This window comes from Oncorhynchus kisutch, unplaced genomic scaffold, assembly GCF_002021735.2.
Source record: "Oncorhynchus kisutch isolate 150728-3 unplaced genomic scaffold, Okis_V2 scaffold731, whole genome shotgun sequence".
Classification (NCBI taxonomy): domain Eukaryota; kingdom Metazoa; phylum Chordata; class Actinopteri; order Salmoniformes; family Salmonidae; genus Oncorhynchus; species Oncorhynchus kisutch.
Window position 1 is genome coordinate 119,332 of NW_022262676.1, and position 25,948 is coordinate 145,279.

General features: G+C 43.7%; 12 non-coding genes across 12 annotated transcripts; all 12 read left to right on the forward strand.

Moving 5' to 3' along the window:
* Positions 1 to 1,358: 1,358 nt before the first annotated feature.
* Positions 1,359 to 1,431, forward strand: trnaf-gaa (transfer RNA phenylalanine (anticodon GAA)). The gene has a single exon. It is a non-coding gene; the product is annotated as a tRNA-Phe (tRNA).
* Positions 1,432 to 2,454: 1,023 nt separating this feature from the next.
* trnaf-gaa (transfer RNA phenylalanine (anticodon GAA)) lies at positions 2,455 to 2,527 on the forward strand. The gene has a single exon. It is a non-coding gene; the product is annotated as a tRNA-Phe (tRNA).
* Positions 2,528 to 4,660: 2,133 nt separating this feature from the next.
* trnaf-gaa (transfer RNA phenylalanine (anticodon GAA)) lies at positions 4,661 to 4,733 on the forward strand. The gene has a single exon. It is a non-coding gene; the product is annotated as a tRNA-Phe (tRNA).
* Positions 4,734 to 5,334: 601 nt separating this feature from the next.
* Positions 5,335 to 5,407, forward strand: trnaf-gaa (transfer RNA phenylalanine (anticodon GAA)). The gene has a single exon. It is a non-coding gene; the product is annotated as a tRNA-Phe (tRNA).
* Positions 5,408 to 7,540: 2,133 nt separating this feature from the next.
* Positions 7,541 to 7,613, forward strand: trnaf-gaa (transfer RNA phenylalanine (anticodon GAA)). Its single transcript has one exon. It is a non-coding gene; the product is annotated as a tRNA-Phe (tRNA).
* Positions 7,614 to 8,214: 601 nt separating this feature from the next.
* Positions 8,215 to 8,287, forward strand: trnaf-gaa (transfer RNA phenylalanine (anticodon GAA)). Its single transcript has one exon. It is a non-coding gene; the product is annotated as a tRNA-Phe (tRNA).
* Positions 8,288 to 8,888: 601 nt separating this feature from the next.
* On the forward strand, positions 8,889 to 8,961 carry trnaf-gaa (transfer RNA phenylalanine (anticodon GAA)). The gene has a single exon. It is a non-coding gene; the product is annotated as a tRNA-Phe (tRNA).
* A 601-nt stretch (positions 8,962 to 9,562) lies between these two features.
* Positions 9,563 to 9,635, forward strand: trnaf-gaa (transfer RNA phenylalanine (anticodon GAA)). The gene has a single exon. It is a non-coding gene; the product is annotated as a tRNA-Phe (tRNA).
* Positions 9,636 to 10,664: 1,029 nt separating this feature from the next.
* trnaf-gaa (transfer RNA phenylalanine (anticodon GAA)) lies at positions 10,665 to 10,737 on the forward strand. Its single transcript has one exon. It is a non-coding gene; the product is annotated as a tRNA-Phe (tRNA).
* Positions 10,738 to 12,870: 2,133 nt separating this feature from the next.
* On the forward strand, positions 12,871 to 12,943 carry trnaf-gaa (transfer RNA phenylalanine (anticodon GAA)). The gene has a single exon. It is a non-coding gene; the product is annotated as a tRNA-Phe (tRNA).
* Positions 12,944 to 15,075: 2,132 nt separating this feature from the next.
* On the forward strand, positions 15,076 to 15,148 carry trnaf-gaa (transfer RNA phenylalanine (anticodon GAA)). The gene has a single exon. It is a non-coding gene; the product is annotated as a tRNA-Phe (tRNA).
* A 2,133-nt stretch (positions 15,149 to 17,281) lies between these two features.
* trnaf-gaa (transfer RNA phenylalanine (anticodon GAA)) lies at positions 17,282 to 17,354 on the forward strand. The gene has a single exon. It is a non-coding gene; the product is annotated as a tRNA-Phe (tRNA).
* The last annotated feature ends 8,594 nt before the right edge of the window (positions 17,355 to 25,948 follow it).

Sequence of the window (25,948 nt, forward strand, 5' to 3'; positions counted from 1 at the left end):
CCACAAGGAGCAACCAAGAGTGTCCAGTCTTGTCAGGCTATGCTGTTGGTGGACTTGTTAGTTTGCGCTCCAGCACTTGCAGATGTACGGTGCATCTCAACAATTGTGCTCTGTAGCCAGCAGCCGGTTAGCTCAGTTGGTTAGAGTGTGTGATACGCTGCTCTCTGAAAGTAAGTAATGTCTTGCTTTGTCATCTGACATCAGTGTTACATGAGAGTTGCTTGTCATTTTTACATGACAGTTTCATGTCATTGTTTACATGACAGTAGGTTGTCGTAAGACAAGGCTGCATGAAGTGTGAACTGGAGTTTTCTTGGATCCATAAAATAATGTGCTTTTGGAGAATGCAGGCATCGATCCAACTACCTCAGGGATGCAAAGAATTTGAGCTAATTCCCCAGCCGTTTGGAATTTCCTCAAGAAGCAACCAAGAGGGTCCAGTCTTGTCAGTCTATGCTGTTGGTTGATTTGTTAGTTTAGGCGCCAGCACTTGCAGAGGTTCGGTGCATATCAACAATTGCACCCAATAGCTAGTTAAAGGTTAGCTCAGTTGGTTAGAGTGTGGTGCAAATAATGCCAGGGTTATGGGTTCGATCCCCATACTGGCAATTATGTACATTTTGAGTGTCAAAATTATGAGTCACATGCATGTGAATTGTCAAGGGTGCCACAGAATTAAGTTGAGTGAATTGCCGAAATAGCTCAGTTGGGAGAGCGTTAGACTGAAGATCTAAAGGTCCCTGGTTTGATCCCTGGTTTCGGCATCTGTATGTGTTCTTTCTTTGGCTTCAAGGAAACTATCCACAGCTTTGTTTGTGGGCCTCAATGGTATGTGCTACGCTGCTCCTCGGAAAGTAAGTAATGTCTTGCTTTTTCATCTGACATTTTGACATCAGTGTTACAGGAAAGTTGCTTGTCATTGTTACATGACAGTAGGTTGTCGTAAGACAAGGCTGCATGAAGTGTGAACTGGAGTTTTCTTGGATCCATGAAATAATGTGCTTTTGGAGAATGCAGGCATCGATCCAACTACCTCAGGGATGCAAAGAATTTGAGCTAATTCCCCAGCCGTTTGGAATTTCCTCAAGAAGCAACCAAGAGGGTCCAGTCTTGTCAGTCTATGCTGTTGGTTGATTTGTTAGTTTAGGCGCCAGCACTTGCAGAGGTTCGGTGCATATCAACAATTGCACCCAATATCTAGTGGAAGGATAGCTCAGTTGGTTAGAGTGTGGTGCAAATAATGCCAAGGTTATGGGTTCGATCCCCATATTGGCAATTATGTACATTTTGAGTGTCAAAATTATGAATCACATGCATGTGAATTGTCAAGGGTGCTACAGAATCAAGTTGAGTGAATTGCCGAAATAGCTCAGTTGGGAGAGCGTTAGACTGAAGATCTAAAGGTCCCTGGTTCGATCCCTGGTTTCGGCATCTGTATGTGTTCTTTCTTTATGCTCTGGCTTCAAGGAAACTATCCACAGCTTTGTCTGTGGGCCTCAATGGTGTGTGCTACGCTGCTCTTCTGAAAGAAAGTAATGTCTTGCTTTTATATCTGACATTTTGACATCGGTGTTACAGGAAAGTTGCTTGTCATTGTTACATGACAGTAGGTTGTCGTAAGACAAGGCTGCATGAAGTGTGAACTGGAGCTTTCTTGGACCCACAAAAAAAATTGTTTTGGGGGAATGCGGGAATCGATCCCACTACCTATAGCATGCTAAGCAAAAACAATACCAATTGATCAAATTTCCCAGCTGTTTGAAATTGCCACAAGGAGCAACCAAGAGTGTCCAGTCTTGTCAGGCTATGCTGTTGGTGGACTTGTTAGTTTGCGCTCCAGCACTTGCAGAGGCTCATCTCAACAATTGTGCTCTGTAGCCAGCGGACGGTTAGCTCAGTTGGTTAGAGTGTGTGATACGCTGCTCTCTGAAAGTAAGTAATGTCGTCATCTGACATTGTGACATCAGTGTTACATGAGAGTTGCTTGTCATTTTTACATGACAGTTTCATGTCATTGTTTACATGACAGTAGGTTGTCGTAAGACAAGGCTGCATGAAGTGTGAACTGGAGTTTTCTTGGATCCATAAAATAATGTGCTTTTGGAGAATGCAGGCATCGATCCAACTACCTCAGGGATGCAAAGAATTTGAGCTAATTCCCCAGCCGTTTGGAATTTCCTCAAGAAGCAACCAAGAGGGTCCAGTCTTGTCAGTCTATGCTGTTGGTTGATTTGTTAGTTTAGGCGCCAGCACTTGCAGAGGTTCGGTGCATATCAACAATTGCACCCAATATCTAGTGGAAGGTTAGCTCAGTTGGTTAGAGTGTGGTGCAAATAATGCCAAGGTTATGGGTTCGATCCCCATATTGGCAATTATGTACATTTTGAGTGTCAAAATTATGAATCACATGCATGTGAATTGTCAAGGGTGCTACAGAATCAAGTTGAGTGAATTGCCGAAATAGCTCAGTTGGGAGAGCGTTAGACTGAAGATCTAAAGGTCCCTGGTTCGATCCCTGGTTTCGGCATCTGTATGTGTTCTTTCTTTATGCTCTGGCTTCAAGGAAACTATCCACAGCTTTGTTTGTGGGCCTCAATGGTGTGTGCTACTCTGCTCTTCTGAAAGAAAGTAATCTCTTGCTTTTATATCTGACATTTTGACATCAGTGTTACAGGAAAGTTGCTTGTCATTGTTACATGACAGTAGGTTGTCGTAAGACAAGGCTGCATGAAGTGTGAACTGGAGCTTTCTTGGACCCACAAAAAAAATTGTTTTGGGGGAATGCGGGAATCGATCCCACTACCTATAGCATGCTAAGCAAAAACAATACCAATTGATCAAATTTCCCAGCTGTTTGAAATTGCCACAAGGAGCAACCAAGAGTGTCCAGTCTTGTCAGGCTATGCTGTTGGTGGACTTGTTAGTTTGCGCTCCAGCACTTGCAGAGGCTCATCTCAACAATTGTGCTCTGTAGCCAGCGGCCGGTTAGCTCAGTTGGTTAGAGTGTGTGATACGCTGCTCTCTGAAAGTTAGTAATGTCTTGCTTTGTCATCTGACATTGTGACATCAGTGTTACATGAGAGTTGCTTGTCATTTTTACATGACAGTTTCATGTCATTGTTTACATGACAGTAGGTTGTCGTAAGACAAGGCTGCATGAAGTGTGAACTGGAGTTTTCTTGGATCCATAAAATAATGTGCTTTTGGAGAATGCAGGCATCGATCCAACTACCTCAGGGATGCAAAGAATTTGAGCTAATTCCCCAGCCGTTTGGAATTTCCTCAAGAAGCAACCAAGAGGGTCCAGTCTTGTCAGTCTATGCTGTTGGTTGATTTGTTAGTTTAGGCGCCAGCACTTGCAGAGGTTCGGTGCATATCAACAATTGCACCCAATATCTAGTGGAAGGTTAGCTCAGTTGGTTAGAGTGTGGTGCAAATAATGCCAAGGTTATGGGTTCGATCCCCATATTGGCAATTATGTACATTTTGAGTGTCAAAATTATGAATCACATGCATGTGAATTGTCAAGGGTGCTACAGAATCAAGTTGAGTGAATTGCCGAAATAGCTCAGTTGGGAGAGCGTTACACTGAAGATCTAAAGGTCCCTGGTTCGATCCCTGGTTTCGGCATCTGTATGTGTTCTTTCTTTATGCTCTGGCTTCAAGGAAACTATCCACAGCTTTGTTTGTGGGCCTCAATGGTGTGTGCTACTCTGCTCTTCTGAAAGAAAGTAATCTCTTGCTTTTATATCTGACATTTTGACATCAGTGTTACAGGAAAGTTGCTTGTCATTGTTACATGACAGTAGGTTGTCGTAAGACAAGGCTGCATGAAGTGTGAACTGGAGCTTTCTTGGACCCACAAAAAAAATTGTTTTGGGGGAATGCGGGAATCGATCCCACTACCTATAGCATGCTAAGCAAAAACAATACCAATTGATCAAATTTCCCAGCTGTTTGAAATTGCCAAAAGGAGCAACCAAGAGTGTCCAGTCTTGTCAGGCTATGCTGTTGGTGGACTTGTTAGTTTGCGCTCCAGCACTTGCAGAGGCTCATCTCAACAATTGTGCTCTGTAGCCAGCGGCCGGTTAGCTCAGTTGGTTAGAGTGTGTGATACGCTGCTCTCTGAAAGTTAGTAATGTCTTGCTTTGTCATCTGACATTGTGACATCAGTGTTACATGAGAGTTGCTTGTCATTTTTACATGACAGTTTCATGTCATTGTTTACATGACAGTAGGTTGTCGTAAGACAAGGCTGCATGAAGTGTGAACTGGAGTTTTCTTGGATCCATAAAATAATGTGCTTTTGGAGAATGCAGGCATCGATCCAACTACCTCAGGGATGCAAAGAATTTGAGCTAATTCCCCAGCCGTTTGGAATTTCCTCAAGAAGCAACCAAGAGGGTCCAGTCTTGTCAGTCTATGCTGTTGGTTGATTTGTTAGTTTAGGCGCCAGCACTTGCAGAGGTTCGGTGCATATCAACAATTGCACCCAATATCTAGTGGACGGTTAGCTCAGTTGGTTAGAGAGTGGTACAAATAACGCCAAGGTTATGGGTTCGATCCCCATACTGGCAATTATGTACATTTTGAGTGTCAAAATTATGAGTCACATGCATGTGAATTGTCAAGGGTGCCACAGAATTAAGTTGAGTGAATTGCCGAAATAGCTCAGTTGGGAGAGCGTTAGACTGAAGATCTAAAGGTCCCTGGTTCGATCCCTGGTTTCGGCATCTGTATGTGTTCTTTCTTTATGCTTTGGCTTCAAGGAAACTATCCACAGCTTTGTTTGTGGGCCTCAATGGTATGTGCTACGCTGCTCCTCTGAAAGTAAGTAATGTCTTGCTTTTTCATCTGACATTTTGACATCAGTGTTACAGGAAAGTTGCTTGTCATTGTTACATGACAGTAGGTTGTCGTAAGACAAGGCTGCATGAAGTGTGAACTGGAGTTTTCTTGGATCCATAAAATAATGTGCTTTTGGAGAATGCAGGCATCGATCCAACTACCTCAGGGATGCAAAGAATTTGAGCTAATTCCCCAGCCGTTTGGAATTTCCTCAAGAAGCAACCAAGAGGGTCCAGTCTTGTCAGTCTATGCTGTTGGTTGATTTGTTAGTTTAGGCGCCAGCACTTGCAGAGGTTCGGTGCATATCAACAATTGCACCCAATATCTAGTGGAAGGTTAGCTCAGTTGGTTAGAGTGTGGTGCAAATAATGCCAAGGTTATGGGTTCGATCCCCATATTGGCAATTATGTACATTTTGAGTGTCAAAATTATGAATCACATGCATGTGAATTGTCAAGGGTGCTACAGAATCAAGTTGAGTGAATTGCCGAAATAGCTCAGTTGGGAGAGCGTTAGACTGAAGATCTAAAGGTCCCTGGTTCGATCCCTGGTTTCGGCATCTGTATGTGTTCTTTCTTTATGCTCTGGCTTCAAGGAAACTATCCACAGCTTTGTTTGTGGGCCTCAATGGTGTGTGCTACTCTGCTCTTCTAAAAGAAAGTAATCTCTTGCTTTTATATCTGACATTTTGACATCAGTGTTACAGGAAAGTTGCTTGTCATTGTTACATGACAGTAGGTTGTCGTAAGACAAGGCTGCATGAAGTGTGAACTGGAGCTTTCTTGGACCCACAAAAAAAATTGTTTTGGGGGAATGCGGGAATCGATCCCACTACCTATAGCATGCTAAGCAAAAACAATACCAATTGATCAAATTTCCCAGCTGTTTGAAATTGCCAAAAGGAGCAACCAAGAGTGTCCAGTCTTGTCAGGCTATGCTGTTGGTGGACTTGTTAGTTTGCGCTCCAGCACTTGCAGAGGCTCATCTCAACAATTGTGCTCTGTAGCCAGCGGCCGGTTAGCTCAGTTGGTTAGAGTGTGTGATACGCTGCTCTCTGAAAGTTAGTAATGTCTTGCTTTGTCATCTGACATTGTGACATCAGTGTTACATGAGAGTTGCTTGTCATTTTTACATGACAGTTTCATGTCATTGTTTACATGACAGTAGGTTGTCGTAAGACAAGGCTGCATGAAGTGTGAACTGGAGTTTTCTTGGATCCATAAAATAATGTGCTTTTGGAGAATGCAGGCATCGATCCAACTACCTCAGGGATGCAAAGAATTTGAGCTAATTCCCCAGCCGTTTGGAATTTCCTCAAGAAGCAACCAAGAGGGTCCAGTCTTGTCAGTCTATGCTGTTGGTTGATTTGTTAGTTTAGGCGCCAGCACTTGCAGAGGTTCGGTGCATATCAACAATTGCACCCAATATCTAGTGGAAGGTTAGCTCAGTTGGTTAGAGTGTGGTGCAAATAATGCCAAGGTTATGGGTTCGATCCCCATATTGGCAATTATGTACATTTTGAGTGTCAAAATTATGAATCACATGCATGTGAATTGTCAAGGGTGCTACAGAATCAAGTTGAGTGAATTGCCGAAATAGCTCAGTTGGGAGAGCGTTACACTGAAGATCTAAAGGTCCCTGGTTCGATCCCTGGTTTCGGCATCTGTATGTGTTCTTTCTTTATGCTCTGGCTTCAAGGAAACTATCCACAGCTTTGTTTGTGGGCCTCAATGGTGTGTGCTACTCTGCTCTTCTGAAAGAAAGTAATCTCTTGCTTTTATATCTGACATTTTGACATCAGTGTTACAGGAAAGTTGCTTGTCATTGTTACATGACAGTAGGTTGTCGTAAGACAAGGCTGCATGAAGTGTGAACTGGAGCTTTCTTGGACCCACAAAAAAAATTGTTTTGGGGGAATGCGGGAATCGATCCCACTACCTATAGCATGCTAAGCAAAAACAATACCAATTGATCAAATTTCCCAGCTGTTTGAAATTGCCAAAAGGAGCAACCAAGAGTGTCCAGTCTTGTCAGGCTATGCTGTTGGTGGACTTGTTAGTTTGCGCTCCAGCACTTGCAGAGGCTCATCTCAACAATTGTGCTCTGTAGCCAGCGGCCGGTTAGCTCAGTTGGTTAGAGTGTGTGATACGCTGCTCTCTGAAAGTTAGTAATGTCTTGCTTTGTCATCTGACATTGTGACATCAGTGTTACATGAGAGTTGCTTGTCATTTTTACATGACAGTTTCATGTCATTGTTTACATGACAGTAGGTTGTCGTAAGACAAGGCTGCATGAAGTGTGAACTGGAGTTTTCTTGGATCCATAAAATAATGTGCTTTTGGAGAATGCAGGCATCGATCCAACTACCTCAGGGATGCAAAGAATTTGAGCTAATTCCCCAGCCGTTTGGAATTTCCTCAAGAAGCAACCAAGAGGGTCCAGTCTTGTCAGTCTATGCTGTTGGTTGATTTGTTAGTTTAGGCGCCAGCACTTGCAGAGGTTCGGTGCATATCAACAATTGCACCCAATAGCTAGTGAAAGGTTAGCTCAGTTGGTTAGAGTGTGGTGCAAATAATACCAAGGTTATGGGTTCGATCCCCATACTGGCAATTATGTACATTTTGAGTGTCAAAATTATGAGTCACATGCATGTGAATTGTCAAGGGTGCCACAGAATTAAGTTGAGTGAATTGCCGAAATAGCTCAGTTGGGAGAGCGTTAGACTGAAGATCTAAAGGTCCCTGGTTCGATCCCTGGTTTCGGCATCTGTATGTGTTCTTTCTTTATGCTTTGGCTTCAAGGAAACTATCCACAGCTTTGTTTGTGGGCCTCAATGGTATGTGCTACGCTGCTCCTCTGAAAGTAAGTAATGTCTTGCTTTTTCATCTGACATTTTGACATCAGTGTTACAGGAAAGTTGCTTGTCATTGTTACATGACAGTAGGTTGTCGTAAGACAAGGCTGCATGAAGTGTGAACTGGAGTTTTCTTGGATCCATAAAATAATGTGCTTTTGGAGAATGCAGGCATCGATCCAACTACCTCAGGGATGCAAAGAATTTGAGCTAATTCCCCAGCCGTTTGGAATTTCCTCAAGAAGCAACCAAGAGGGTCCAGTCTTGTCAGTCTATGCTGTTGGTTGATTTGTTAGTTTAGGCGCCAGCACTTGCAGAGGTTCGGTGCATATCAACAATTGCACCCAATATCTAGTGGAAGGTTAGCTCAGTTGGTTAGAGTGTGGTGCAAATAATGCCAAGGTTATGGGTTCGATCCCCATATTGGCAATTATGTACATTTTGAGTGTCAAAATTATGAATCACATGCATGTGAATTGTCAAGGGTGCTACAGAATCAAGTTGAGTGAATTGCCGAAATAGCTCAGTTGGGAGAGCGTTAGACTGAAGATCTAAAGGTCCCTGGTTCGATCCCTGGTTTCGGCATCTGTATGTGTTCTTTCTTTATGCTTTGGCTTCAAGGAAACTATCCGCAGCTTTGTCTGTGGGCCTCAATGGTGTGTGCTACGCTGCTCCTCTTAAAGTAAGTAATGTCTTGCTTTTATATCTGACATTTTGACATCAGTGTTACAGGAAAGTTGCTTGTCATTGTTACATGACAGTAGGTTGTCGTAAGACAAGGCTGCATGAAGTGTGAACTGGAGTTTTCTTGGATCCATAAAATAATGTGCTTTTGGAGAATGCAGGCATCGATCCAACTACCTCAGGGATGCAAAGAATTTGAGCTAATTCCCCAGCCGTTTGGAATTTCCTCAAGAAGCAACCAAGAGGGTCCAGTCTTGTCAGTCTATGCTGTTGGTTGATTTGTTAGTTTAGGCGCCAGCACTTGCAGAGGTTCGGTGCATATCAACAATTGCACCCAATATCTAGTGGAAGGTTAGCTCAGTTGGTTAGAGTGTGGTGCAAATAATGCCAAGGTTATGGGTTCGATCCCCATATTGGCAATTATGTACATTTTGAGTGTCAAAATTATGAATCACATGCATGTGAATTGTCAAGGGTGCTACAGAATCAAGTTGAGTGAATTGCCGAAATAGCTCAGTTGGGAGAGCGTTAGACTGAAGATCTAAAGGTCCCTGGTTCGATCCCTGGTTTCGGCATCTGTATGTGTTCTTTCTTTATGCTTTGGCTTCAAGGAAACTATCCGCAGCTTTGTCTGTGGGCCTCAATGGTGTGTGCTACGCTGCTCCTCTTAAAGTAAGTAATGTCTTGCTTTTATATCTGACATTTTGACATCAGTGTTACAGGAAAGTTGCTTGTCATTGTTACATGACAGTAGGTTGTCGTAAGACAAGGCTGCATGAAGTGTGAACTGGAGTTTTCTTGGATCCATAAAATAATGTGCTTTTGGAGAATGCAGGCATCGATCCAACTACCTCAGGGATGCAAAGAATTTGAGCTAATTCCCCAGCCGTTTGGAATTTCCTCAAGAAGCAACCAAGAGGGTCCAGTCTTGTCAGTCTATGCTGTTGGTTGATTTGTTAGTTTAGGCGCCAGCACTTGCAGAGGTTCGGTGCATATCAACAATTGCACCCAATAACTAGTGGAAGGTTAGCTCAGTTGGTTAGAGTGTGGTGCAAATAATGCTAAGGTTATGGGTTCGATCCCCATCCTGGCAATTATGTAGATTTTGAGTGTCAAAATTATGAATCACATGCATGTGAATTGTCAAGGGTGCTACAGAATCAAGTTGAGTGAATTGCCAAAATAGCTCAGTTGGGAGAGCGTTAGACTGAAGATCTAAAGGTCCCTGGTTCGATCCCTGGTTTCGGCATCTGTATGTGTTCTTTCTTTATGCTCTGGCTTCAAGGAAACTATCCACAGCTTTGTCTGTGGGCCTCAATGGTGTGTGCTACGCTGCTCTTCTGAAAGAAAGTAATGTCTTGCTTTTATATCTGACATTTTGACATCGGTGTTACAGGAAAGTTGCTTGTCATTGTTACATGACAGTAGGTTGTCGTAAGACAAGGCTGCATGAAGTGTGAACTGGAGCTTTCTTGGACCCACAAAAATTTTTTTGGGGGGGAATGCGGGAATCGATCCCACTACCTATAGCATGCTAAGCAAAAACAATACCAATTGATCAAATTTCCCAGCTGTTTGAAATTGCCACAAGGAGCAACCAAGAGTGTCCAGTCTTGTCAGGCTATGCTGTTGGTGGACTTGTTAGTTTGCGCTCCAGCACTTGCAGATGCTCATCTCAACAATTGTGCTCTGTAGCCAGCGGACGGTTAGCTCAGTTGGTGAGGGTTATTGATACGCTGCTCTCTGAAAGTAAGTAATGTCTTGCTTTGTCATCTGACATTGTGACATCAGTGTTACATGAGAGTTGCTTGTCATTTTTACATGACAGTTTCATGTCATTGTTTACATGACAGTAGGTTGTCGTAAGACAAGGCTGCATGAAGTGTGAACTGGAGTTTTCTTGGATCCATAAAATAATGTGCTTTTGGAGAATGCAGGCATCGATCCAACTACCTCAGGGATGCAAAGAATTTGAGCTAATTCCCCAGCCATTTGGAATTTCCTCAAGAAGCAACCAAGAGGGTCCAGTCTTGTCAGTCTATGCTGTTGGTTGATTTGTTAGTTTAGGCGCCAGCACTTGCAGAGGTTCGGTGCATATCAACAATTGCACCCAATATCTAGTGGAAGGTTAGCTCAGTTGGTTAGAGTGTGGTGCAATTAATGCCAAGGTTATGGGTTCGATCCCCATACAGGCAATTATGTACATTTTGAATGTCAAAATTATGAGTCACATGCATGTGAATTGTCAAGGGTGCCACAGAATTAAGTTGAGTGAATTGCCAAAATAGCTCAGTTGGGAGAGCGTTAGACTGAAGATCTAAAGGTCCCTGGTTCGATCCCTGGTTTCGGCATCTGTATGTGTTCTTTCTTTATGCTCTGGCTTCAAGGAAACTATCCACAGCTTTCTTTGTGGGCCTCAATGGTGTGTGCTACGCTGCTCTTCTGAAAGAAAGTAACGTCTTGCTTTTATATCTGACATTTTGACATCAGTGTTACAGGAAAGTTGCTTGTCATTGTTACATGACAGTAGGTTGTCGTAAGACAAGGCTGCATGAAGTGTGAACTGGAGCTTTCTTGGACCCACAAAAAAAATTGTTTTGGGGGAATGCGGGAATCGATCCCACTACCTATAGCATGCTAAGCAAAAACAATACCAATTGATCAAATTTCCCAGCTGTTTGAAATTGCCACAAGGAGCAACCAAGAGTGTCCAGTCTTGTCAGGCTATGCTGTTGGTGGACTTGTTAGTTTGCGCTCCAGCACTTGCAGAGGCTCATTTCAACAATTGTGCTCTGTAGCCAGCGGACGGTTAGCTCAGTTGGTTAGAGTGTGTGATACGCTGCTCTCTGAAAGTAAGTAATGTCTTGCTTTGTCATCTGACATTGTGACATCAGTGTTACATGAGAGTTGCTTGTCATTTTTACATGACAGTTTCATGTCATTGTTTACATGACAGTAGGTTGTCGTAAGACAAGGCTGCATGAAGTGTGAACTGGAGTTTTCTTGGATCCATAAAATAATGTGCTTTTGGAGAATGCAGGCATCGATCCAACTACCTCAGGGATGCAAAGAATTTGAGCTAATTCCCCAGCCATTTGGAATTTCCTCAAGAAGCAACCAAGAGGGTCCAGTCTTGTCAGTCTATGCTGTTGGTTGATTTGTTAGTTTAGGCGCCAGCACTTGCAGAGGTTCGGTGCATATCAACAATTGCACCCAATATCTAGTGGAAGGTTAGCTCAGTTGGTTAGAGTGTGGTGCAATTAATGCCAAGGTTATGGGTTCGATCCCCATACAGGCAATTATGTACATTTTGACTGTCAAAATTATGAGTCACATGCATGTGAATTGTCAAGGGTGCCACAGAATTAAGTTGAGTGAATTGCCAAAATAGCTCAGTTGGGAGAGCGTTAGACTGAAGATCTAAAGGTCCCTTGTTCGATCCCTGGTTTCGGCATCTGTATGTGTTCTTTCTTTATGCTCTGGCTTCAAGGAAACTATCCACAGCTTTGTTTGTGGGCCTCAATGGTGTGTGCTACGCTGCTCTTCTGAAAGAAAGTAACGTCTTGCTTTTATATCTGACATTTTGACATCAGTGTTACAGGAAAGTTGCTTGTCATTGTTACATGACAGTAGGTTGTCGTAAGACAAGGCTGCATGAAGTGTGAACTGGAGCTTTCTTGGACCCACAAAAAAAATTGTTTTGGGGGAATGCGGGAATCGATCCCACTACCTATAGCATGCTAAGCAAAAACAATACCAATTGATCAAATTTCCCAGCTGTTTGAAATTGCCACAAGGAGCAACCAAGAGTGTCCAGTCTTGTCAGGCTATGCTGTTGGTGGACTTGTTAGTTTGCGCTCCAGCACTTGCAGATGCTCATCTCAACAATTGTGCTCTGTAGCCAGCGGACGGTTAGCTCAGTTGGTGAGAGTTATTGATACGCTGCTCTCTGAAAGTAAGTAATGTCTTGCTTTGTCATCTGACATTGTGACATCAGTGTTACATGAGAGTTGCTTGTCATTTTTACATGACAGTTTCATGTCATTGTTTACATGACAGTAGGTTGTCGTAAGACAAGGCTGCATGAAGTGTGAACTGGAGTTTTCTTGGATCCATAAAATAATGTGCTTTTGGAGAATGCAGGCATCGATCCAACTACCTCAGGGATGCAAAGAATTTGAGCTAATTCCCCAGCCGTTTGGAATTTCCTCAAGAAGCAACCAAGAGGGTCCAGTCTTGTCAGTCTATGCTGTTGGTTGATTTGTTAGTTTAGGCGCCAGCACTTGCAGAGGTTCGGTGCATATCAACAATTGCACCCAATATCTAGTGGAAGGTTAGCTCAGTTGGTTAGAGTGTGGTGCAAATAATGCCAAGGTTATGGGTTCGATCCCCATACTGGCAATTATGTACATTTTGAGTGTCAAAATTATGAGTCACATGCATGTGAATTGTCAAGGGTGCCACAGAAATAAGTTGAGTGAATTGCCGAAATAGCTCAGTTGGGAGAGCGTTAGACTGAAGATCTAAAGGTCCCTGGTTCGATCCCTGGTTTCGGCATCTGTATGTGTTCTATCTTCATGCTCCGTCTTCAAGGAAACTATCCACAGCTTTGTTTGTGGGCCTCAATGGTGTGTGCTACGCTGCTCATCTGAAAGAAAGTAATGTCTTGCTTTTATATCTGACATTTTGACATCAGTGTTACAGGAAAGTTGCTTGTCATTGTTACATGACAGTAGGTTGTCGTAAGACAAGGCTGCATGAAGTGTGAACTGGAGCTTTCTTGGACCCACAAAAAAAATTGTTTTGGGGGAATGCGGGAATCGATCCCACTACCTATAGCATGCTAAGCAAAAACAATACCAATTGATCAAATTTCCCAGCTGTTTGAAATTGCCACAAGGAGCAACCAAGAGTGTCCAGTCTTGTCAGGCTATGCTGTTGGTGGACTTGTTAGTTTGCGCTCCAGCACTTGCAGAGGCTCATTTCAACAATTGTGCTCTGTAGCCAGCGGACGGTTAGCTCAGTTGGTTAGAGTGTGTGATACGCTGCTCTCTGAAAGTAAGTAATGTCTTGCTTTGTCATCTGACATTGTGACATCAGTGTTACATGAGAGTTGCTTGTCATTTTTACATGACAGTTTCATGTCATTGTTTACATGACAGTAGGTTGTCGTAAGACAAGGCTGCATGAAGTGTGAACTGGAGTTTTCTTGGATCCATAAAATAATGTGCTTTTGGAGAATGCAGGCATCGATCCAACTACCTCAGGGATGCAAAGAATTTGAGCTAATTCCCCAGCCGTTTGGAATTTCCTCAAGAAGCAACCAAGAGGGTCCAGTCTTGTCAGTCTATGCTGTTGGTTGATTTGTTAGTTTAGGCGCCAGCACTTGCAGAGGTTCGGTGCATATCAACAATTGCACCCAATATCTAGTGGAAGGTTAGCTCAGTTGGTTAGAGTGTGGTGCAATAATGCCAAGGTTATGGGTTCGATCCCCATACAGGCAATTATGTACATTTTGACTGTCAAAATTATGAGTCACATGCATGTGAATTGTCAAGGGTGCCACAGAATTAAGTTGAGTGAATTACCAAAATAGCTCAGTTGGGAGAGCGTTAGACTGAAGATCTAAAGGTCCCTTGTTCGATCCCTGGTTTCGGCATCTGTATGTGTTCTTTCTTTATGCTCTGGCTTCAAGGAAACTATCCACAGCTTTGTTTGTGGGCCTCAATGGTGTGTGCTACGCTGCTCTTCTGAAAGAAAGTAACGTCTTGCTTTTATATCTGACATTTTGACATCAGTGTTACAGGAAAGTTGCTTGTCATTGTTACATGACAGTAGGTTGTCGTAAGACAAGGCTGCATGAAGTGTGAACTGGAGCTTTCTTGGACCCACAAAAAAAATTGTTTTGGGGGAATGCGGGAATCGATCCCACTACCTATAGCATGCTAAGCAAAAACAATACCAATTGATCAAATTTCCCAGCTGTTTGAAATTGCCACAAGGAGCAACCAAGAGTGTCCAGTCTTGTCAGGCTATGCTGTTGGTGGACTTGTTAGTTTGCGCTCCAGCACTTGCAGATGCTCATCTCAACAATTGTGCTCTGTAGCCAGCGGACGGTTAGCTCAGTTGGTGAGAGTTATTGATACGCTGCTCTCTGAAAGTAAGTAATGTCTTGCTTTGTCATCTGACATTGTGACATCAGTGTTACATGAGAGTTGCTTGTCATTTTTACATGACAGTTTCATGTCATTGTTTACATGACAGTAGGTTGTCGTAAGACAAGGCTGCATGAAGTGCGAACTGGAGTTTTCTTGGATCCATAAAATAATGTGCTTTTGGAGAATGCAGGCATCGATCCAACTACCTCAGGGATGCAAAGAATTTGAGCTAATTCCCCAGCCGTTTGGAATTTCCTCAAGAAGCAACCAAGAGGGTCCAGTCTTGTCAGTCTATGCTGTTGGTTGATTTGTTAGTTTAGGCGCCAGCACTTGCAGAGGTTCGGTGCATATCAACAATTGCACCCAATATCTAGTGGAAGGTTAGCTCAGTTGGTTAGAGTGTGGTGCAAATAATGCCAAGGTTATGGATTCGATCCCCATACTGGCAATTATGTACATTTTGACTGTCAAAATTATGAGTCACATGCATGTGAATTGTCAAGGGTGCCACAGAAATAAGTTGAGTGAATTGCCGAAATAGCTCAGTTGGGAGAGCGTTAGACTGAAGATCTAAAGGTCCCTGGTTCGATCCCTGGTTTCGGCATCTGTATGTGTTCTATCTTTATGCTCTGGCTTCAAGGAAACTATCCACAGCTTTGTTTGTGGGCCTCAATGGTGTGTGCTACGCTGCTCTTCTGAAAGAAAGTAACGTCTTGCTTTTATATCTGACATTTTGACATCAGTGTTACAGGAAAGTTGCTTGTCATTTTTACATGACAGTAGGTTGTCGTAAGACAAGGCTGCATGAAGTGTGAACTGGAGCTTTCTTGGACCCACAAAAAAAATTGTTTTGGGGGAATGCGGGAATCGATCCCACTACCTATAGCATGCTAAGCAAAAACAATACCAATTGATCAAATTTCCCAGCTGTTTGAAATTGCCACAAGGAGCAACCAAGAGTGTCCAGTCTTGTCAGGCTATGCTGTTGGTGGACTTGTTAGTTTGCGCTCCAGCACTTGCAGAGGCTCATTTCAACAATTGTGCTCTGTAGCCAGCGGACGGTTAGCTCAGTTGGTTAGAGTGTGTGATACGCTGCTCTCTGAAAGTAAGTAATGTCTTGCTTTGTCATCTGACATTGTGACATCAGTGTTACATGAGAGTTGCTTGTCATTTTTACATGACAGTTTCATGTCATTGTTTACATGACAGTAGGTTGTCGTAAGACAAGGCTGCATGAAGTGTGAACTGGAGTTTTCTTGGATCCATAAAATAATGTGCTTTTGGAGAATGCAGGCATCGATCCAACTACCTCAGGGATGCAAAGAATTTGAGCTAATTCCCCAGCCGTTTGGAATTTCCTCAAGAACTAACCAAGAGGGTCCAGTCTTGTCAGTCTATGCTGTTGGTTGATTTGTTAGTTTAGGCGCCAGCACTTGCAGAGGTTCGGTGCATATCAACAATTGCACCCAATATCTAGTGGAAGGTTAGCTCAGTTGGTTAGAGTGTGGTGCAAATAATGCCAAGGTTATGGGTTCGATCCCCATACTGGCAATTATGTACATTTTGAGTGTCAAAATTATGAGTCACATGCATGTGAATTGTCAAGGGTGCCACAGAAATAAGTTGAGTGAATTGCCGAAATAGCTCAGTTGGGAGAGCGTTAGACTGAAGATCTAAAGGTCGCTGGTTCGATCCCTGGTTTCGGCATCTGTATGTGTTCTATCTTCATGCTCCGTCTTCAAGGAAACTATCCACAGCTTTGTTTGTGGGCCTCAATGGTGTGTGCTACGCTGCTCATCTGAAAGAAAGTAATGTCTTGCTTTTATATCTGACATTTTGACATCAGTGTTACAGGAAAGTTGCTTGTCATTGTTACATGACAGTAGGTTGTCGTAAGACAAGGCTGCATGAAGTGTGAACTGGAGCTTTCTTGGACCCACAAAAAAAATTGTTTTGGGGGAATGCGGGAATCGATCCCACTACCTATAGCATGCTAAGCAAAAACAATACCAATTGATCAAATTTCCCAGCTGTTTGAAATTGCCACAAGGAGCAACCAAGAGTGTCCAGTCTTGTCAGGCTATGCTGTTGGTGGACTTGTTAGTTTGCGCTCCAGCACTTGCAGAGGCTCATTTCAACAATTGTGCTCTGTAGCCAGCGGACGGTTAGCTCAGTTGGTTAGAGTGTGTGATACGCTGCTCTCTGAAAGTAAGTAATGTCTTGCTTTGTCATCTGACATTGTGACATCAGTGTTACATGAGAGTTGCTTGTCATTTTTACATGACAGTTTCATGTCATTGTTTACATGACAGTAGGTTGTCGTAAGACAAGGCTGCATGAAGTGCGAACTGGAGTTTTCTTCGATCCATAAAATAATGTGCTTTTGGAGAATGCAGGCATCGATCCAACTACCTCAGGGATGCAAAGAATTTGAGCTAATTCCCCAGCCGTTTGGAATTTCCTCAAGAAGCAACCAAGAGGGTCCAGTCTTGTCAGTCTATGCTGTTGGTTGATTTGTTAGTTTAGGCGCCAGCACTTGCAGAGGTTCGGTGCATATCAACAATTGCACCCAATATCTAGTGGAAGGTTAGCTCAGTTGGTTAGAGTGTGGTGCAAATAATGCCAAGGTTATGGGTTCGATCCCCATACTGGCAATTATGTACATTTTGAGTGTCAAAATTATGAGTCACATGCATGTGAATTGTCAAGGGTGCCACAGAAATAAGTTGAGTGAATTGCCGAAATAGCTCAGTTGGGAGAGCGTTAGACTGAAGATCTAAAGGTCCCTGGTTCGATCCCTGGTTTCGGCATCTGTATGTGTTCTATCTTCATGCTCCGTCTTCAAGGAAACTATCCACAGCTTTGTTTGTGGGCCTCAATGGTGTGTGCTACGCTGCTCATCTGAAAGAAAGTAATGTCTTGCTTTTATATCTGACATTTTGACATCAGTGTTACAGGAAAGTTGCTTGTCATTGTTACATGACAGTAGGTTGTCGTAAGACAAGGCTGCATGAAGTGTGAACTGGAGCTTTCTTGGACCCACAAAAAAAATTGTTTTGGGGGAATGCGGGAATCGATCCCACTACCTATAGCATGCTAAGCAAAAACAATACCAATTGATCAAATTTCCCAGCTGTTTGAAATTGCCACAAGGAGCAACCAAGAGTGTCCAGTCTTGTCAGGCTATGCTGTTGGTGGACTTGTTAGTTTGCGCTCCAGCACTTGCAGAGGCTCATTTCAACAATTGTGCTCTGTAGCCAGCGGACGGTTAGCTCAGTTGGTTAGAGTGTGTGATACGCTGCTCTCTGAAAGTAAGTAATGTCTTGCTTTGTCATCTGACATTGTGACATCAGTGTTACATGAGAGTTGCTTGTCATTTTTACATGACAGTTTCATGTCATTGTTTACATGACAGTAGGTTGTCGTAAGACAAGGCTGCATGAAGTGCGAACTGGAGTTTTCTTGGATCCATAAAATAATGTGCTTTTGGAGAATGCAGGCATCGATCCAACTACCTCAGGGATGCAAAGAATTTGAGCTAATTCCCCAGCCGTTTGGAATTTCCTCAAGAAGCAACCAAGAGGGTCCAGTCTTGTCAGTCTATGCTGTTGGTTGATTTGTTAGTTTAGGCGCCAGCACTTGCAGAGGTTCGGTGCATATCAACAATTGCACCCAATAACTAGTGGAAGGTTAGCTCAGTTGGTTAGCGTGTGGTGCAAATAATGCCAAGGTTATGGGGTTCGATCCCCATACTGGCAATTATGTACATTTTGAGTGTCAAAATTATGAATCACATGCATGTGAATTGTCAAGGGTGCTACAGAATCAAGTTGAGTGAATTCCTGAAATAGCTCAGTTGGGAGAGCGTTAGACTGAAGATCTAAAGGTCCCTGGTTCGATCCCTGGTTTCGGCATTTGTATGTGTTCTTTCTTTATGCTCTGGCTTCAAGGAAACTATCCACAGCTTTGTTTGTGGGCCTCAATGGTGTGTGCTACGCTGCTCTTCTCAAAGAAAGTAATGTCTTGCTTTTATATCTGACATTTTGACATCAGTGTTACAGGAAAGTTGCTTGTCATTGTTACATGACAGTAGGTTGTCGTAAGACAAGGCTGCATGAAGTGTGAACTGGAGCTTTCTTGGACCCACCAAAAAAAATGTTTTGGGGGAATGCGGGAATCGATCCCACTACCTATAGCATGCTAAGCAAAAACAATACCAATTGATCAAATTTCCCAGCTGTTTGAAATTGCCACAAGGAGCAACCAAGAGTGTCCAGTCTTGTCAGGCTATGCTGTTGGTGGACTTGTTAGTTTGCGCTCCAGCACTTGCAGAGGCTCATCTCAACAATTGTGCTCTGTAGCCAGCGGCCGGTTAGCTCAGTTGGTTAGAGTGTGTGATACGCTGCTCTCTGAAAGTAAGTAATGTCTTGCTCTGTCATCTGACATTGTGACATCAGTGTTACATGAGAGTTGCTTGTCATTTTTACATGACAGTTTCATGTCATTGTTTACATGACAGTAGGTTGTCGTAAGACAAGGCTGCATGAAGTGTGAACTGGAGTTTTCTTGGATCCATAAAATAATGTGCTTTTGGAGAATGCAGGCATCGATCCAACTACCTCAGGGATGCAAAGATTTTGAGCTAATTCCCCAGCCGTTTGGGAATTTCCTCAAGAAGCAACCAAGAGGGTCCAGTCTTGTCAGTCTATGCTGTTGGTTGATTTGTTAGTTTAGGCGCCAGCACTTGAGGAATCTACCACCCCACTACCACTATCAGATTAGAGCCATAAGGGACCCTAGGAATCTACCACCCCACTACCACTATCAGATTAGAGCCATAAGGGACACTAGAATCTGCACCCTACTACCATATCAGATTAGAGCCATTAGGGACCCTAGGATTCTACCACCCCAACTACCAATATCAGATTAGAGCCATAAGGGACAATAGGAATCGACCACCCTACTACCACTATCAGATTAGAGCAATAAGGGGCACTAGGAATCTGCCACCCGACTACCACTATCAGATTATTAGAGCCATAAGGGACACTAGGAATCTACCACCCCACTAAACTATCAGATTAGAGCCAGCCATAAGGGACCCTAGGAATCTACACACCCACTAACACTATCAGATTGAGCCATAAGGGACACTAGGAATCTACCACCCCTCTACCACTATCAGATTAGAGCCATAAGGGACACTAGGAATCTGCCACCCCCCAATACCACTATCAGATTAGAGCATAAGGGACACTAGAATCTACCACCTACTACCATTATCATATTAGAGCCATAAGGGACACTAGACTTCCACCACCCTACTACCATTATCATATTAGAGCCATAAGGGACATGAGGATCTACCACGCCACTACCACTATCAGATTAAGAGCCATAATAAAGGACACTAGGAATCTACCACCCAATACCACTATCAGATTATTAGAGCCATAAGGGACACTAGAGAATCTACCACCCCACTACCATTATCAGATTAGAGCCATAAGGGACACTAGGAATCTGCCACCCCCCCACTACCACTATCATATTAGAGCCGTAAGGGACCTAGGAATCTACCACCCCACTACCACTATCAGATTAGAGCCATAGGGGACACTAGAAATCAACCACCCACTACCATATCAGAGTAGAGCCATAAGGGACACTAGGAATCTACACCCCACTACCACTATATATTAAAGCCATAAGGGACCTAGGAATCTACCACCCCACTAACACTATCAGATTGAGCCATAAGGGACACTAGGAATCTACCACCCCTACACTATCAGATTAGAGCCATAAGGGACACTAGGAATCTGCCACCCCCCACTACCACTATCAGAATAGAGCAATAAGGGACAAAATGAATCTACCAACCGACTACCACTATCATATTAGAGCCATAAGGGACAGACATCACCACCCTACTACCATATCATATTAGAGCCATAAGGGACACTAGAATCTCCACCACCCTACTACCACTATCAGATTAGAGCCATAAGGGACACTAGACTCCACCCCTACTACCATTATCATATTAGAGCCATAAGGGACCTAGGAATCTACCACCCCACTACCACTATCGATTAGAGCCATAAGGGACGATAGGAATCTACCACCCCACCCCACTACCACTATCATATTAGAGCCGTAAGGACACTAGGAATCCACCACCCCACTACCACTATCATATTAGAGCCATAAGGGACACAAGGAATCACCACCCCACTACCACTATCAGATTTAGAGCATAAGGGACACTAGACATCCACCCACCCCACTACAACATCAGATTAGAGCCATAAGGACATTAGGAATTCACAACCAAACTATCACGATCAGGTAAGAGCCATAAGGGACCTAGGAATCTACCACCCCACTACCACTATCAGATTAGAGCCATAAGGGACACTAGGAATCTACCACCCCACTACCACTGTCAGATTAGAGCCATAAGGGACACTAGGAATCTGCCACCCCCCTACTACCACTATCAGATTAGAGCAATAAGGACAAAAGGAATCTACCACCCCTACTACCACGATCAGATAGAGCCATAAGGGACAATAGAATCTACCACCACACTAGCCACTATCAGATTTTAGGCCATAGGGACACTAGAATCTACCACCCCACTACCACTATCAGATTAGAGCCATAAGGGACACTAGGAATCTGCCACACCCCACTACCAATATCAGATTAGAGCCATAAGGGACACTAGGAATCTGCCACCCCCCACTACCACTATCAGATTAGAGCCATAAGGGACCCTAGACATCCACCAACCACTACCATTATCATATTAGAGCCATAAGGGACTAGACATCCACCACCCTACTACCACTATCAGATTAGAGCCATAAGGGACACTAGACATCCACCACCATACTACCATATCAGATTAGAGCCATAAGGGACACTAGGAATCTACCACCCCACTACCATATCATATTAGAGCCATAAGGGACACTAGGAATCCACCACCCTACTATACTATCATATTAGAGCCAAAAGGGACACTAGGAATCTACCAACCACTACCACTATCAGATTAGAGCCATAAGGGACACTAGGAATCTACCACCCACTACCACTATCAGATTAGAGCCATAAGGGACACTAGGAATCTACCACCCCACTACCACTATCAGATTAGAGCCATAAGGGACACTAGGAATCTACCACCCCACTACCACTATCAGATTAGAGCCATAAGGGACACTAGACATCCACCACCCTACTACCCATATCATATTAGAGCCAAAAGGGACACTAAATCCACCACCCACTACCATTATCAGATTAGAGCCAAAAGGGACACTAGAATCCACCACCCTACTACCATTATCAGATTAGAGCCATAAGGGACACTAGGAATCTACCACCCACTACCACTATCAGATTAGAGCCATAAGGACGCTAGGAATCTACCACCCCACTACCACTATCAGATTAGAGCCATAAGGGACACTAGGAATCTACCATCCCCAATACACTATCAGATTAGAGCCATAAGGGACAAAGGAATCTACCAACGACTACCACTATCATATTAGAGCCAAAAGGGACACTAGACATCCACCACCCTACTACCACTATCATATTAAAGCCTAAGGGACACAAGGAATCTACCACCCACTACCACTATCAGATTAGAGCCATAAGGGACACTAGACATCCACCACCCCACTACCACTATCAGATTAGAGCCATAAGGGACACTAGGAATCTCCACCCCCACCACCCATCAGATTAGAGCCATAAGGGACAAGAATCTACCACCCACTACCACATCAGATTAGAGCCATAAGGGAACATAGAATCTACCACCCCCACTACCACTATCAGATTAGAGCCATAAGGGACACTAGGACTCTACCACCCCACTACCACTATCAGATTAGAGCCATAAGGGACATAAGGAATCTACCACCCACTACCACTATCAGATTAGAGCCATAAGGGACACTAGGAATCTACCACCCCACTACCACTATCAGATTAGAGCCATAAGGGACACTAGAATCCACCACCCCACTACCATATCATATTAGAGCATAAGGGACACTAGGACATCACCACCTACTACCATTATCAGATTAGAGCCATAAGGGACACTAGAATTCACCACCCCACTACCATATCATATTAGAGCCATAAGGGACACTAGGAATCTACAACCCCACTACCATTATCATATTAGAGCCATAAGGGACACTAGACATCCACCACCCTACTACCACTATCATATAGAGCATAAGGGACAATAGGAATATCAACCCACTACCACTATCAGATTAGAGCCATAGGGACACTAGGAATCTACCACCCCAACTACCACTATCAGATTAGAGCCATAAGGGACACTAGGAATCTACCAACCCCACTACCACTATCAGATTAGAGCCATAAGGGACACTAGGAATCTGCCACCCCCCACTACCCATATCAGATTAGAGCTATAAGGGACACTAGGAATCTACAACCCACTACCACTATCAGATTAGAGCCATAAGGGACAAAGAATCACCACCCTTCTACCACTATCATATTAGAGCCAAAAGGGACACTAGAATCTACCACCCTTCTAACGTTATCATATTAGAGCCAAAAGGGACACTAGGAATCCATCACCCTTCTACACTATCATATTAGAGCCAAAAGGGACACTAGACATCCTCCACCCACTACCACTATCAATTAGAGAGCCTAAGGGACACAAGACATCCACCCACCTACTACCGTCATCATATTAGAGCCATAAGGGACACTAGACATCCACCACCTACTACCATATCATATTAGAGCCATAAGGGACACTAGGAATCTACCACACCCCACTACCACTATCAGATTAGAGCCATAAGGGACACTAGGAATCTACCACCCCACTACCACTATCAGATTTAGAGCCATAAGGGACGCTAGGAATCTACCACCCCCTACCACTATCAGATTAGAGCCAAAGGACACTAGGAATCTGCCATCCCCCAATACCACTATCAGATTAGAGCCATAAAGGACAAAATGAATCTACCAACCGACTACCACTTATAATTAGAGCCAAAAGGGACACTAGACATCACCACCCCTACTACCACTATCATATTAAAGCCATAAGGGACACAAGGAATCTGCCACCCCCACTACCACTATCAGATTAGAGCCATAAGCGGGACACTAGACATCCACCACCCCACTACCACTATCAGTATAGAGCCATAATGGACATTAGGAATCCACAACAAAACTATCACGATCAGGTAAGAGCCATAAGAGACCCTAGGAATCTACCACCCCACTACCACTATCCGATTCGAGCCATTCAGGGACACTAGACATCTACCACCCCACTACCACTGTCAGATTATAGAGCCATAAGGACACAGGAATCTGCCACCCCCAACCCCCACTATAAGATTAGAGCACAATAAGGGACAAAAGGAATCTTACCACCCCAAACCACTATCAGATTAGAAGCCATAAGGGACATAGGAATTACCATGACCCACTCTAGCACTATAGATTTAGCCATAATTGACACTAGTAATCTACCACCCCACTACCACTATCAGATTAGAGCCATAAGGGACACTAGGAATCTGCCACCCCCCACTATTACTATCAGATTAGAGCCATAAGGGACCCTAGAATCCACCAACCTACTACCATTATCATATTAGAGTCATAAGGACACAAGAATCACCACCTACTACCGTCATCATATTAGAGCCATAAGGGACACTAGGACATCCACCACCCTACTACCATTATCATATTTAGCATAAGGGACACTAGGAATCTGCCACCCCCACTACCACTATCAGATTAGAGCCATAAGGGACAAAAGGAATCTACCAACCCACTACCACTATCAGATTAGAGCCATAAGGGACCATAGGAATCTACCACCCCCACTAGCACTATCAGATTTAGCCCATAAGGGACACTAGTAATCTACCACCCCAATACCACTATCAGATTAGAGCCATAAGGGACACTAGGAATCTGCCACCCCCCACTATTACTATCATATTAGAGCCAAAAGGGACACTAGACATCCTCCACCCTACTACCATTATCAAATTAAGGCCAATAAGGGACACAAGACATCACACCCTACTACCACTATCAGATTAGAGCCATAAGGGACATAGGAATCTACCACCCCACTACCACTATCAGATTAGAGCCATAAGGGACACTAGGACTCTACCACCCCACTACCACTATCAGATTAGAGCCATAAGGGACACTAGGAATCTGCCACCCCCCACTACCACTATCAGATTAGAGCCATAAGGGACACTAGAATCCACCACCCCACTACCACTATCATATTAGAGCCATAAGGGACACTAGACATCCACCACCCTACTACCATTATCATATTAGAGCCATAAGGGACACTAGACATCACACCCTTCTACCATTATCATATAGAGCCATAAGGACACACTAGACACCTACCACCCTACTACCATTATCATATTAGAGCCATAAGGGACACTAGAAATCCACCACCCTACTACACTATCAGATTAGAGCCATAAGGGACACTAGGAATTTACCACCCCCATACCACTATCAGATTAGAGCCATAAGGGACACTAGGAATCTACCACCCACCCCACTACACTATCAGATTAGAGCCATAAGGGACACTAGGAATCTACCACCCCACTACCACTATCAGATTAGAGCCATAAGGGACACTAGGAATCTACCACCCACTACCACTATCAGATTAGAGCCATAAGGGACACTAGAATCCACCACCCTACTACCATTATCATATTAGAGCCATAAGGGACACTAGGATCGACCACCCTACTACCATTAATCAGATTAGAGCCATGAGGGACACTAGACATCCACCACCCTACTACCATTATCATATTAGAGTCCATAAGGGACACTAGGAATCGCCCACCCCCCACCCCTACCACTATCAGATTAGAGCCATAAGGGACACTAGGAATCTACCACCCCACTACCACTATCATATTAGAGCCATAAGGGACACTAGACATCCACCACCCTACTACCATTATCATATTAGAGCCATAAGGGACACTAGAATCCTACCACCCTACTACCATTATCAATTAGAGCCATAAGGGACACTAGACATCCACCACCCTTCTACCATCATCATATTAGAGCCATAAGGGACACTAGACATCCACACCCTACTACCATTATCATATTAGAGACAATAGGAACACTAACATCCACCACCCCTACTACCATTATCAATATTAGAGCCATAATGGACATTAGGAATCCACAACAAACTACCAGATCAGGTAAGAGCCATAAGGGACCTAGGAATCTACCACCCCACTACCACTATCAGATTAGAGCCATAAGGGACACTATGAATCTG